This window comes from Oncorhynchus keta, unplaced genomic scaffold (genome assembly GCF_023373465.1).
Source record: "Oncorhynchus keta strain PuntledgeMale-10-30-2019 unplaced genomic scaffold, Oket_V2 Un_contig_5117_pilon_pilon, whole genome shotgun sequence".
Classification (NCBI taxonomy): domain Eukaryota; kingdom Metazoa; phylum Chordata; class Actinopteri; order Salmoniformes; family Salmonidae; genus Oncorhynchus; species Oncorhynchus keta.
The window spans coordinates 925-12,886 of NW_026288125.1; the positions used below are offsets into that span (position 1 = coordinate 925).

General features: G+C 42.1%; 1 pseudogene; it reads left to right on the forward strand.

Annotated features, from left to right (window-relative positions):
- Nucleotides 1–6,519: 6,519 nt before the first annotated feature.
- LOC127925107 (E3 ubiquitin-protein ligase TRIM39-like) lies at nucleotides 6,520–8,911 on the forward strand (annotated as a pseudogene).
- Nucleotides 8,912–11,962: the final 3,051 nt, after the last annotated feature.

Consider the following 11,962-nt stretch of genomic DNA (forward strand, 5'->3'; position numbering starts at 1 on the left):
TGGTCCAAACATGTCAAACAACGTTCCTAATCAATCCTCGGGTACCCTAATATGTAAATAAATTATCAAATTTAAGATGGAAAATAGTATATTCAATAACGGAGATAAATAACCAGCGCTCGCCCTCACCGGAGCGTGTCATAAACATTTTCCAACCAAGCAGATGCATCACGAAAGTTAGAAATAGCGATAAAATAAATCGCTTACCTTTGAAGATCTTCATATTTTTACAATCCCAAGGGTCCCAGTCACACAATGAATGGTCATTTTGTTCGATAAAGTCCTTCTTTATATCCCAAAAATGTGGTTTATCTGGCGCGTTTGATTCAGAAATATACCTGTTCAAACTAGCCCAACATGACTACAAAGGAATCTAAAAGGTTACCTGTAAACTTGGTCCAAACATTTCAAACAACATTTCTAATCCAACCTCAGGTACCTTAGTATGTAAATAATCAATACAATTTAAGACAGAATAAACTGTTTTCAATACCAGAGAAAAACAACGATGAGCGTGCACTCATTCACGTGCACCAAAAGACTAGAGTCTTTCTGAGTGACAGAATACGAATACTTTAAAAATGTTCAACAAAAGATAACATCTAAACATTTCTGAAGACTGTTGACATCTAGTGGAAGCCACAGGAACTGCAATCTGGGTCCTAATAATTAGGCTTTCCCATAGAAAAGCATTGAAAAGTTCAATGACCTAAAAAAAATCCTGGATGGATTGTCCTCGGGGCTTCACCTGCCAAATCAGTTCTGTTATACTCTCACAGACATTATGTTAACAGTTTTAGAAGCCTTAGAGTGTTTTTCTATCCAATACTATCATGCACATGCATATCTAGCTTCTGGGCCTGAGTAACAGTCAGTTTACTTTGGGCACCTCAGTCATCCAAACTTCCGAATACTGACCCCAAGCCTTAGGCACAATCTGGGATTTTTTTCCTGCTGCTTATGTAGCCCTTCCTGCAGTCCAATTACCTAATGGTCTCATGGGTGGAAGTTATTCATATTTTCAGAATTTCAGAATGAATAAACATTCTTTTTATAGCGAAATTCTGGTGTTTTTATGTCAAACAGTTTGCAATATTTCAGTCTTCTGTGATGTAATATTGGGATGCAAATTCAATCTTGATTACATTTAAATTCTATATCTGAACTGGTACAGGTGTCTCATTTTTTGCTAATCCCATAACCATGTGTGTGAGGTGTACCTATGTATTTATCCCCTGTGAATTCTATTGTAGTTGATGTCTTTAAAAATAACTTCTTACATCTGCAGTAATTCCTTGTTTAGCATTTCTGATTCACACTTTTGCACCAGAATGTATCAGAATGAAGAGATCAGACATGTGAAGGGTTAATTCTGTTCCAGAGCACAGAGCAACCAGCACTGGGTGGGGAGCAGCATGTCAACGTCACTTTCACGCCCCTGACCTTAGAGGATTTTTGTATCTGTCTGAGGATGGAAAACATATAAGACTTCAAAACATACCCACAGAATCTTCCTGGCAATCCAAAAAGTTTAATCAGTATTGAATTGTCCTTGGAAAGGATGGCTTCTCCTCAGGAAGATTTTACTATGAGGTGACGGTTATGGGGACTGCGATTTAGGAGTTGCCAGAGAGTCCACTGATAGGAAGGGATTATATCACCTAGTTCTGAGGATGGAGTCTGGACTGTGGTCTGAGGGATTGGAATCAGTACATAGCCTGTGCCTCCCTCAAGTGTGTATCTCTCCTGAGAGAGAAACCCCCAGAAGGTGGGGGTGTTTGTGGACTATGAGGAGGGTCAGGTCTCCTTTTGTGATGTGGAAGCCAAGTCTCCATATCTACTCTTTCACTGGCTGCACCTTCGCTGAGAAGCTCTACCCATACTTCAGCCCCTGTGATAATGATGATGGTAAAAACTCATCTCCTTTCGTCATATCTCCCTGTCAATCACACACACTGATTAAACGATGGAACTAACTTACAAATGATTAAATACATCAATATTTACAAATAGTATATTTATTCAGGTGACATGGCACACAATTAGAATATCCACAGGTGTCAACAAATGAAAATGGAAACTGTTTTGTAAACTGTTTTGTACATCTAAACCATGGATAATAAATGCTTGTATTTGCTGAAAATGAAGACTATCAACTGGAATGAATTTAAATCAAATGTGTATTTAAATCAAAAGTTATGTTGCTTTGATTATTTCTATAATTTACCCACAATTGTTTTGGAAAATTCTACTTTAAAGCAGGGTTCCCAAGTGTTGGACATAAAAGTGTAAAAACACCAGGAAATAATCTCAATTGATTTAAATTTTGAAACCTGTTCCAAAGTATTCCTTATGCATAATTTAAACTTGATCGTATACAAATGTGAGCAAGGTTTGAAATCAAATTTGATATCTGTTTGTGCTGTGTGCAGTAATTTTTGATTTTAGTTTATTAGGATCCCCATTAGCCGACGTCAATGGCAACAGCTAGTTTACTGGAGTCCGACACATAACAAAAAAATACATTACAGACAAAATACTTAAATGTACATTCATTTAAAAAATATTAACATCTAATGTGCATCTCTCAGTTACATATACATGTCAGTACATACACACAAAAGTAGGTCACATGGGGAGGCATTGTGTTGCTTTATTTGTTTTTGAAACCAGCTTTGCTCATCAATCCTTGCGCTAATGAGATGGAAGGGAGTTCCATGCATTCATGGCTCTGTATGTTTCTTATAAAAACAGAAGTGATGCAGTCAGTTTGTCCTCAACTCTTAGCCAAGAGAGACTGGCATGCCTCGTATTAATACTAGCCCTCTGATTACAATGAAGAGCAGCTACAGCTAAACTAGATCCGTCCTTGCAGCACTTGACCATATGACTACACAATAATCAAGATAAGATAAAACTAGAGCCTGCAGGACATGCTTTGTGGAGTGTGGTATCTTAAACGCAGAGCATCTCTTTATTACAAACAAACCTCTCCTATCTTTACAACCATTGAATCGATATGTTTTTACCATGAGCTAACATCAAGTCATTTCATCTCCTCAATTTGCTCAACAGCCACACCATTCATTACCAGATTCAACTGAAGTCTTGAATTTAGGGAATGATTCGAACCCAATATCATGCTCTTAGTTTTAGAGATGATCAGGACCAGATCATTACGGCCACCCATTCTAAAAATGTACAATCTAGAAATGATGTGTAATTATGTTCTGGCCCTCAACCATCCCTCAAAACAAAATGGCCCGCTGCTGAATCGAGTTGATGATTAAAGACGTGCTCAGCTTTTGAACTGTTTGTGGATGTAGGTGAATGTGACAAATGACTTATTCTGCCTTAAAGCTGGTTATTGATACTCTAAGTGAATGTGACAAGGGACATACTCAGCCTTTGCGCTGGCTCTGGATCTGAGACACAGATATGACAAGGGACGTACTGTGCCTTTAAAGGCTCAATGTAGCCGTTTTCATCTCAATATCAAATCATTGCTGGATAACATTACTGTAATAGTTTCCATTAAAATGGTAAACAAATATATATTTTTTTAATTTATATTTTGCAAAAAAAACAATTGCACAGGCAAGAATTTTGCTAGGACTGTCTGGGAGTGGTCTGAGTGGGGACCTATTGGAGGGCCTAATGGGAGGGAGATGTAACCTGAAAACTAGCTGTTATTGGCCGAGAGGTTTGGAACGCTCTGTTATTGGTCTATTAACTCCCACCCAGGCAACACCTGTTGATTAGAGGTCCTGTGTAGATTGTATTTAAAACCCAGAAACCATCAGGACATAACACTGATCAAATTATTTCACGCTTTTACTATGTTAGCAAAGACAGTAGAGTATGAAGATAGGCAGAAACTGCTTCTCCAATAGAAATCCCCGATCACACTTTTAGGCGATGTCATGGTGACGTTGGCTAGCTAATCTCAGGCACAGTGTCGAAGCATGTCATCAGGTCTACCGGTAGTTTCGTGCCGAACTGCGCCTTTGGAGGCCGTCAAATCAAAGGCAGTCCTTCGATATGAAGTTGTTTTTGACAAATGAAAACATGTTAATTTGTCACTTTCACGAGGTTGGATTAATAACATGTCTCATCGCACACCAGCGACTCCGGAGGACGCATGACTTTCAACCATCGTCTCTCCCCGAGCCCGTATGGGGAGTTGTAGTGATGAGACAAGATAGTAACTACTAACAATTGGATACTATGAAATTGGGGAGAAAAAGGGGTCAAATAAAAAAATAAAAAAAAAATAGCTTAATACATTGGTTAGAATCGAGGTTGTGTCTTTAGAGTTAGAGATAATGGACAGGTAGGGAAGAATTGTTGACTTTTCAAAACCCAGGCCTGGTCTACTTGAAATTTTGACTTCACATAGGTGAGGACAGGGTTCCTGGATTCACATATTTGTATTTGTTTTCTAAAATAATTATTTGTGTTTGATTCAGCCTAATGTGCATTGATTGTATTTTACACACATGTTTGGACAATATCACTTAATACTGTCTGCATTATATATGATTGATTGATCCAAAGGGCAATATTTATACGTCGTTGATGTTCCGTGTCACCCCTCCTTCGATATCCATCCACACGGGCAGGTTGTCTTCTTAGGGACGATCAAAGATCCTTTTCACCAGGGCCTGGTCGTGCCACTGGTATGACGGCATCACATGAGATGGCATCTTCTCCCCTCCAGATAGAATGCAGTTGACACAAGCAAAGTTAGGACATTCTGGCAGAGTTGGCTGTAGCTCCTGTTGGTTGTCTTTTAATTAAGAGAGGTAGCATGAGAATGTGGCTAAGGACGATGCGCACGCTTGGTTTCCCAGGGAGCACGGTAGGCCTACTTTAGACCAATGGGGATGAGGGACACCTGCTTACTCTATGCACAGTGTGTGAAATATGTACCTAACGCACATTATATTTAGCATTCTCTCTGATGCCTCCAAAGCATGTGTTAGGGTTCGTTCCTTTCGTCCTTGTTGATCATTATTGGCTCATTGGTGAAATTAGCATTATGACAATATATTGAATTAAATCATTCAAAAATCTTTATTAACGCAATTGCAGACAGAAGTTGACAATCAGGAACATAGTATGCATGTTTCCCAGTCAGTTCTGCATCAAACAAAAAGGTCTCCAGTCATTACCTTTACCCTGAGACCAAAACCCCGCCTACCAAGCTATTTAAACAACGGCTAGTGCTATCGAAAAATTAGGAGGAACGTACACTCCCCAAAGTTGATTTATTAGAATGTTTGACTAGTCTTATCTCCTCCACTCCCCTGCAGAGCTCCTTCTCCACAGTCACACATTCTCAGAGGGGCCACTTTATAAGAAAGAAAGAGAGAGAGAACTAAAAAACAATTGTGGAATACTGTTCATCTGTAGTCTAGGACTCCTAGGAGGGAGGGATCTTATAACCCTCCCCTTCTATTAATACAACATAAGAATAACCAATTATTCTAATACATCAAACATTTTGGTACAACCCTTTTCATGACCCCTTGTGAACCCGACACATGTTGACTGATGATGGTAAATGTGCACTGCAAAAGGGGAATTTGTAGTTTAGACATCCCTTTTTCTATGAATACAGAATTACCAACTCAGTGCAAGCAGTAATGACCCAACGTTGCCACGATTTAGGATGTACGTCCTGTACAGGTCCAGAACGATGCACCTATTTGATTGTATTTGAACCCAAGCTCAGGATCACAGTCTGGGCATCGTAAAGGACCATAACTGTATTACCATTATTGCTCTTTGTTTTTGTTGTCAATTGTCTGTCAGCGTTGTTTTATCTGTTGTTGTTTATGGATGCTGTGTGGGTTGTCTGCCACCAAGTGGCATGTTTTGTCATGTCCTGCATTTATGTTTATAAACTCCAATAGAATATATGAAAGAGACAAACTCAATAAACAGTAATGATCCAATATTTCCACAATTTAGGGATTGTCAGTTATGATCATGCATTGCTTTCAACGTAAGACAACCTCAATATTTGTAGGACCTGCATTTCATTAGAAACCACAAGCAGCAGATGCAGGCTTTCAGCATACAGCGAACACAGGCAATTTCCTACAAACAGTAAAGTAATTCTGCATTTTCTCCTTTCACCCATTGTCTGGCTTGACTTGATAAACTGGTAGTTGGTATATGTCAAAGTGAGTATGTTTAAAGGCAAAATCTGGGACATTTCTTGCTTCATAATTAATTGTCAAATCTGCCAAGACAGCAATTACTTTTTCACCTCCCAATGTGGAATTAGAATTATATTGTTTGTTGATGTCAGAAAACCTTCCATACACCTGAAATAGGTACTTGTTTCACATTTCTGATTCACACTCATTCTGCCTAGATCAGTAAAACAATTACAATCCTCTTGTTTAACTGTTCAACCTTGTTTGTATTGAGGTAAAACAATGTATCAGCCATGTGAAGGGTTAATTTCTGTTCCCAGAGCACAGAGCAGCACTGGGTGGGTAGGAGCATGACAACGTCACTTTGCTAAAGTGAAACTACAGTTGCTAGACGTGCTGTATGTTGCACATGAGTAAACTCTAAAACACTTCAGACATCTCTCTTAAACCGCTACACAGTCTCCTGTGGTTAATCACAGTAAATACTAGAGAAAAATCTGAGGACACGCGCACACTATTTTACACAGACATGGGTGAGTAGAGATTCACAAGGATCGGTGAATAAATATGACTGTGTGCATTTATTTGATGGTAATCTCCTGTTTGTATCTACAGTACCTATGTTTAACTATGTTTCGTAAATTGACTCATTTGCTCTGTAAGTAGTACGGTTAAACAACTTTTATCAAGATTGGTTCATTTCCCTTAATCCCGTGTTGACAACGGCACTGAAACTATCGAGAGCTACTCATTCCAGGAAATGAAATAGGCTAATTTGAAAAAACATATATATTGTATTAATGACTGATTGATTATAATCTAGAGCTGGAGTCTATTATTATTTTGATCTGAAGGTTTCTGCAATTTGCTAAATAAAAATGTTGAACTTTAACTATGCTTGGTTTCGACATTGCTCTCTCTCTCCAGATATGGCTTCCTCCAGCATTCTACTTTCTGAAGACCATTTCCTGTGCTCTATCTGTCTGGATGTGTTCACTGAGCCAGTCACCACTTCATGTGGACACAGCTTCTGCATCACATGTCTCACAAAGTACTGGGATAGAATGGACCTGTGTCAATGTCCATTGTGTCAGGATATATTCTACAGACAACCTGAGCTTCGTGTCAACACAATGTTAAGAGAGGTTGTAGAGAATTTTAAAAGATGAGAGACAGAGGTAAAAGATGAGTCCCCTCCCTAAACTCGGAAAAGTGCCTTGTGACGTCTGCACTGGGACGAAGCTCAGTGCCATGAAGTCCTGCCTGCTCTGTCTAACCTCTTACTGTGAGACTCACCTGGAGCCTCATCAAATTGCTCCAGCCTTAAAGAGACACAAACTGATCAACCCTGTGGAGAACCTGGAAGACAGGATCTGTAAAAAGCATGACAGACTCCTGGAGCTGTTCTGTAGGACTGACCAGACTTGTGTGTCAGTTCTGCACTGAGGCAGACCACAAGACTCATGACACTGTCCCTATAGAGGAAGCGTTTGGAGAGAGGAAGGCTCACTTGGAGAAAACTGAGGCAGAAATGCAGCAGATTATCCAGGAGCGACTGGAGAAGGCTAAAGAGATCAAAGTCTTCGTAGATCTCAGCAAGAGAGATGCAGAGAGGGAGATAGCAGACAGCATACAGGTCTTCACTGCTCTGGTGCGCTCAATTGAGAAAAGCCAGGCTGAGCTGATTGAGGTGATTGAGGAGAAGCAGAAAGCAGTAGAGAGGCAGGCTGAAGGGCTCATTAAAGATCTGGAGCAGGAAATCACTGAGCTACAGAGGAGAAGCACTGATCTGAAGCAGCTCTCACAGACTGAGGACCACCTCCAACTTCTCCAGAACTTCCCATCACTAGTGTACAAACATCCACCCACCAAGAACATGTCTGAGATCAGTGTTAACAGTGATCTGGGGGGACTGTGATGAGAGCTGTGTCTCAGCTGGAAGAGACTCTGAATAAAGAGATGGAGAAGCTGCCTGAAGTCAAACTGAAGAGGATTCAGCAGTATGCAGTGGATGTGACTCTGGACCCTGATACAGCACATCACAAACTCATCCTGTCTGAAGATGGGAAACAAGTGAGACGTGGAGACATACCACAGAATCTTCCTGACAATCCAAAAAGGTTTGATCGTTTTGCCATTGTCCTTGAAAGGATGGCTTCTCCTCAGGGAGATTTACTATGAGGTGACGGTTAACGGTAAGACTAGGTGGACTTTAGGAGGGCCAGAGAGTCCATAGACAAGAAGGGGTCTGTATCACCTAGCCCTGAATATGGACTCTGGACTGTGGTCTTAATGGATGGGAATCAATACACAGCCTGTGCCTCCCCCAAGTCATCCTCTCTCTAAGAGAGAAGCCCCAGAAGGTGGGGGTGTTTGTGGACTATGAGGAGGATCTGGTCTCCTTTTATGATGTGGAGGCCAGGTCTCATATCTACTCTTTCACTGGCTGCACCTTTAAAGATAAACTCTTTCCCTTCTTCATCCCCAGTAATAATGATGATGGAAAAACTCCGCTCCTCTCATCATCTCCTGTCAATCACACAGGCTGATAAAACAATGGAGAGAGAGTCATTTTTCGGTTATTGCCATAAATTGTCATTTGTGTTGAAAAATGTTTTGAGCTTGTAATGTACCATAATGCATCTTTGAACATTTATATAAAGGTATACTTAATGAATACAACACAGCTTTGGTGTCACCCTGTCTCAAAAACAGATGGTTTTCACCGCTTGGAACTATTGGAAATGAAGCTTTCCTCCTGACTGTGCATGTAGTTGAATGAGAAAGTACTTGCCTTTGAGCTGGTTTTTTGGTTTGTGACAGTGAATGTAATAGAGGACGTACTTTTCCTTTGAGCTGGTTGTGGATGTAGGTGAGGATGAGGCCAGGGATCTCTCCACCAGGGGATGATGAAGGAGCCCTTTGGCCACGTTGCCCAGGTTTTAGTGGGACAGTTGCATCATAGAGGATGGGGTCAGGGCCAGCTGAGATGTATTCCTGATGTCCACCACAGGGTACAGGTAAAGAGGAGTTTAAATAGTATAAGTGGTACACTACGGACCTGGGTTGAAATAGTATTTGTTTTCTTTGAGCCGGTATTGAGTGCCAGATGGGCAGGGTCTGTACTTTAGGGACTATTCCATTGGTTTAACCCACATCAGGCGAGATCAATGAAGTCCACTGCATAAACATATTATACAACATATTCTGGGTTGAACTCTGCTTTAATTTATGAATAAATATACACTTCTAGGCAATTCCTTTTTCTACAAAACTCAAGCCATCATTTTGGGATTGTCAGTTATGATCATCCTTTGACATAAGACAAACCAAGCACTTGTAGGACCTGCATTTAATATGTTCAACTACTATAAACATTTAATCATCAGAGTAAATGCCTCTCTTTCATATTTGATCCACTGTAGTAATGAGTAAAATGATCCTGTTAAACCTATTGCACATGGATTCAAGAAAACTTCTGCAATAACTTTGGTTTCTGTCTTCAGGTTTGGTTTTTCAAGTAAAAGTCCTTCATCCATGAGTCTACAACAATAAACAAATGGAGTGTTAATCTTTACTATTGTCTTCATCAGCACCATCATTTTGGGTGTATGACTCTAGATTATGGAGGTAAATGAATGTATTCGCTGTTGGAAAAGTTTTGTTAACTCACCATGGACTTCATCTCAGCACAGACTCCATCTGCATCGGACCGATTCCGTCCCGCCATATTCTTACTGTTCTCGACACACTCCGAAAGAGAGAGATAGAGAAAAGATCATGTGAAAAGAGTGTTGGGTGATGAGATAACAAGGTGAGCGCTGTTAAAAATGTGCAACAACTGTTATTCGCCATATATAAATGGATTGGTACTCTGCAAAACACCAGTCTCAACGTCAACAGTGAAGAAGCGAATCGGGACACACCTATAGCCTCCCATGAAGCCTCGCCTCCCTTCCCCTCACCATGAGGGACTTGTCCATGTAGAATTCTCGGCCGGGGCTGCTGTCATTGTGCTTTGTGTCCATGGCGAAGCAGAGGAAGAGCATGTCAACCACAATCTCAAGGATAGACAGGAAGCAGTGGGCCACCAGCCAGGGGAACAGGCAGACGATGAGCAGGGGCAGCACCCACACCATGTTGTCCCGCTGGTAGTTGAGCGCCAACACACCGGCGAACACCGTGCAGCGTACGGTCAGTACCTGGATAGACACATACGAAGGAAAAGACGGAGAGAAAGGGGGTGGGAAAGGGAAAAAAGAGGAAAGAGACAAAGAGTGAGACAGTGATAGATTGAATAGTAATATTATGCTTGTAAAATACACACAGATGACAAACTGACAATAAACAATTACAAAATGGCGCAGTGTGGTGGAAATTACCACCAGGGACTCAAATTCAAACTTAAATGAATCATTGTTTATTATCAGCAAGGTGTAGAGGTTCCAACAAACTCTCATGTCAGGTCCGTTTTGGAGAAGCTGATAGCATCACCTATACGCCAAGGCGGAGAAGTGCCTTTTCTTCCAGCAGGCGGACTCGTTCCAGCAGGCGGACTCCCGCGGATATCCACCGCGGGAGTGGAGATGGAAGAGCAGATAGTCAGTGCAGTACGGTCGTGGCTTGTTCCATCCAACACAAAGGCGGTGCAGCGCTTCCTAGGTTTTCTGTTTCAGGAACTTCATTAGGGGTTTTCAGCACAGTGGTAGCCCCTCTCAACTCCCTCCTGAAGAGAGGTCCTCGACAGCTTCGCTGGACTGAGGAGGCCTTTGGAGCCTTCCGTGCGCTCAAGGAACGTTTTACGAACGCACCTGTTCTGGCTCATCCTGACCCGCCTCTGCCCTTCATCGTAGAAGTGGGGGCTGTTCTCTCCCAACACACTGGATCGCCACCTAAACTCCAACCATGCGCCTTCTACTCACGGAAGCTGTCTCCCATGGAGCAGAATTACGTTGTGGTAGATTGTGAGTTGCTGGCCGTCAAGGCGCTGAAAACATTCCTGGTTTGGACAGACCACCGGTACCTAGAGTATATACGAGCAGCGAAGAGGCTGAACCCGCTTCAGGCCAGGTGGGCCCTATTCTTCACCAGGTTTGACTTTACCCTTTCCTACTGGCCGGGACCTACGAACGTCATGACCGATGCGTTGTGTCAGGTTGATGACCCAGAGGTTTGGAGGGAGAAAGTGACACCCATTATTCCCCTGTCCCTCATTGACATGGACATCTGTCGAGCCCTGCGACAGGAGCCCTCAACTGCCCACTGTACTGAGGGTCGTGCCCTCTGATGTGCGAGACCGTCTCTTCGCCTGGGCACACACAGCATCTGTGTTGGGGCACCCGGGTATAGCCGTACTATCGTCTGTCTCTCCACCAACTACTGGTTGCCCACCATGGCCCAGGATGTCCGGGTTTATGTCTCTTCCTGTTCCACCTGCGCACAGAGCAAGACATCTAGACACCTCCCTCATGGCAAACTTATGGCAAAGGCTCTCTTCTCTCACATCTTCCGGCACTATGGGATCCTGGAGTACATGTCTGACTGTGGTTCTCAGTTCACTTCATGTGTCTGGAAGACCTTCATGGAACGACTGGGGGTCACGGTCAGCCTCACCTCCGGAAACCATCCCCCATCAAATGGGCAGGTGAAAAGGCTAAATCAGGAAATGGGTAGGTGCCTTCGTAGTTACTATTTAGAAGAAAAAGAAACACACACCTACAGTGGGGCAAAAAGGTATTTAGTCAGCCACTAATTGTGCAAGTTCTCCCCCTTAAAAAGATGAGAGAGGCCTGTAA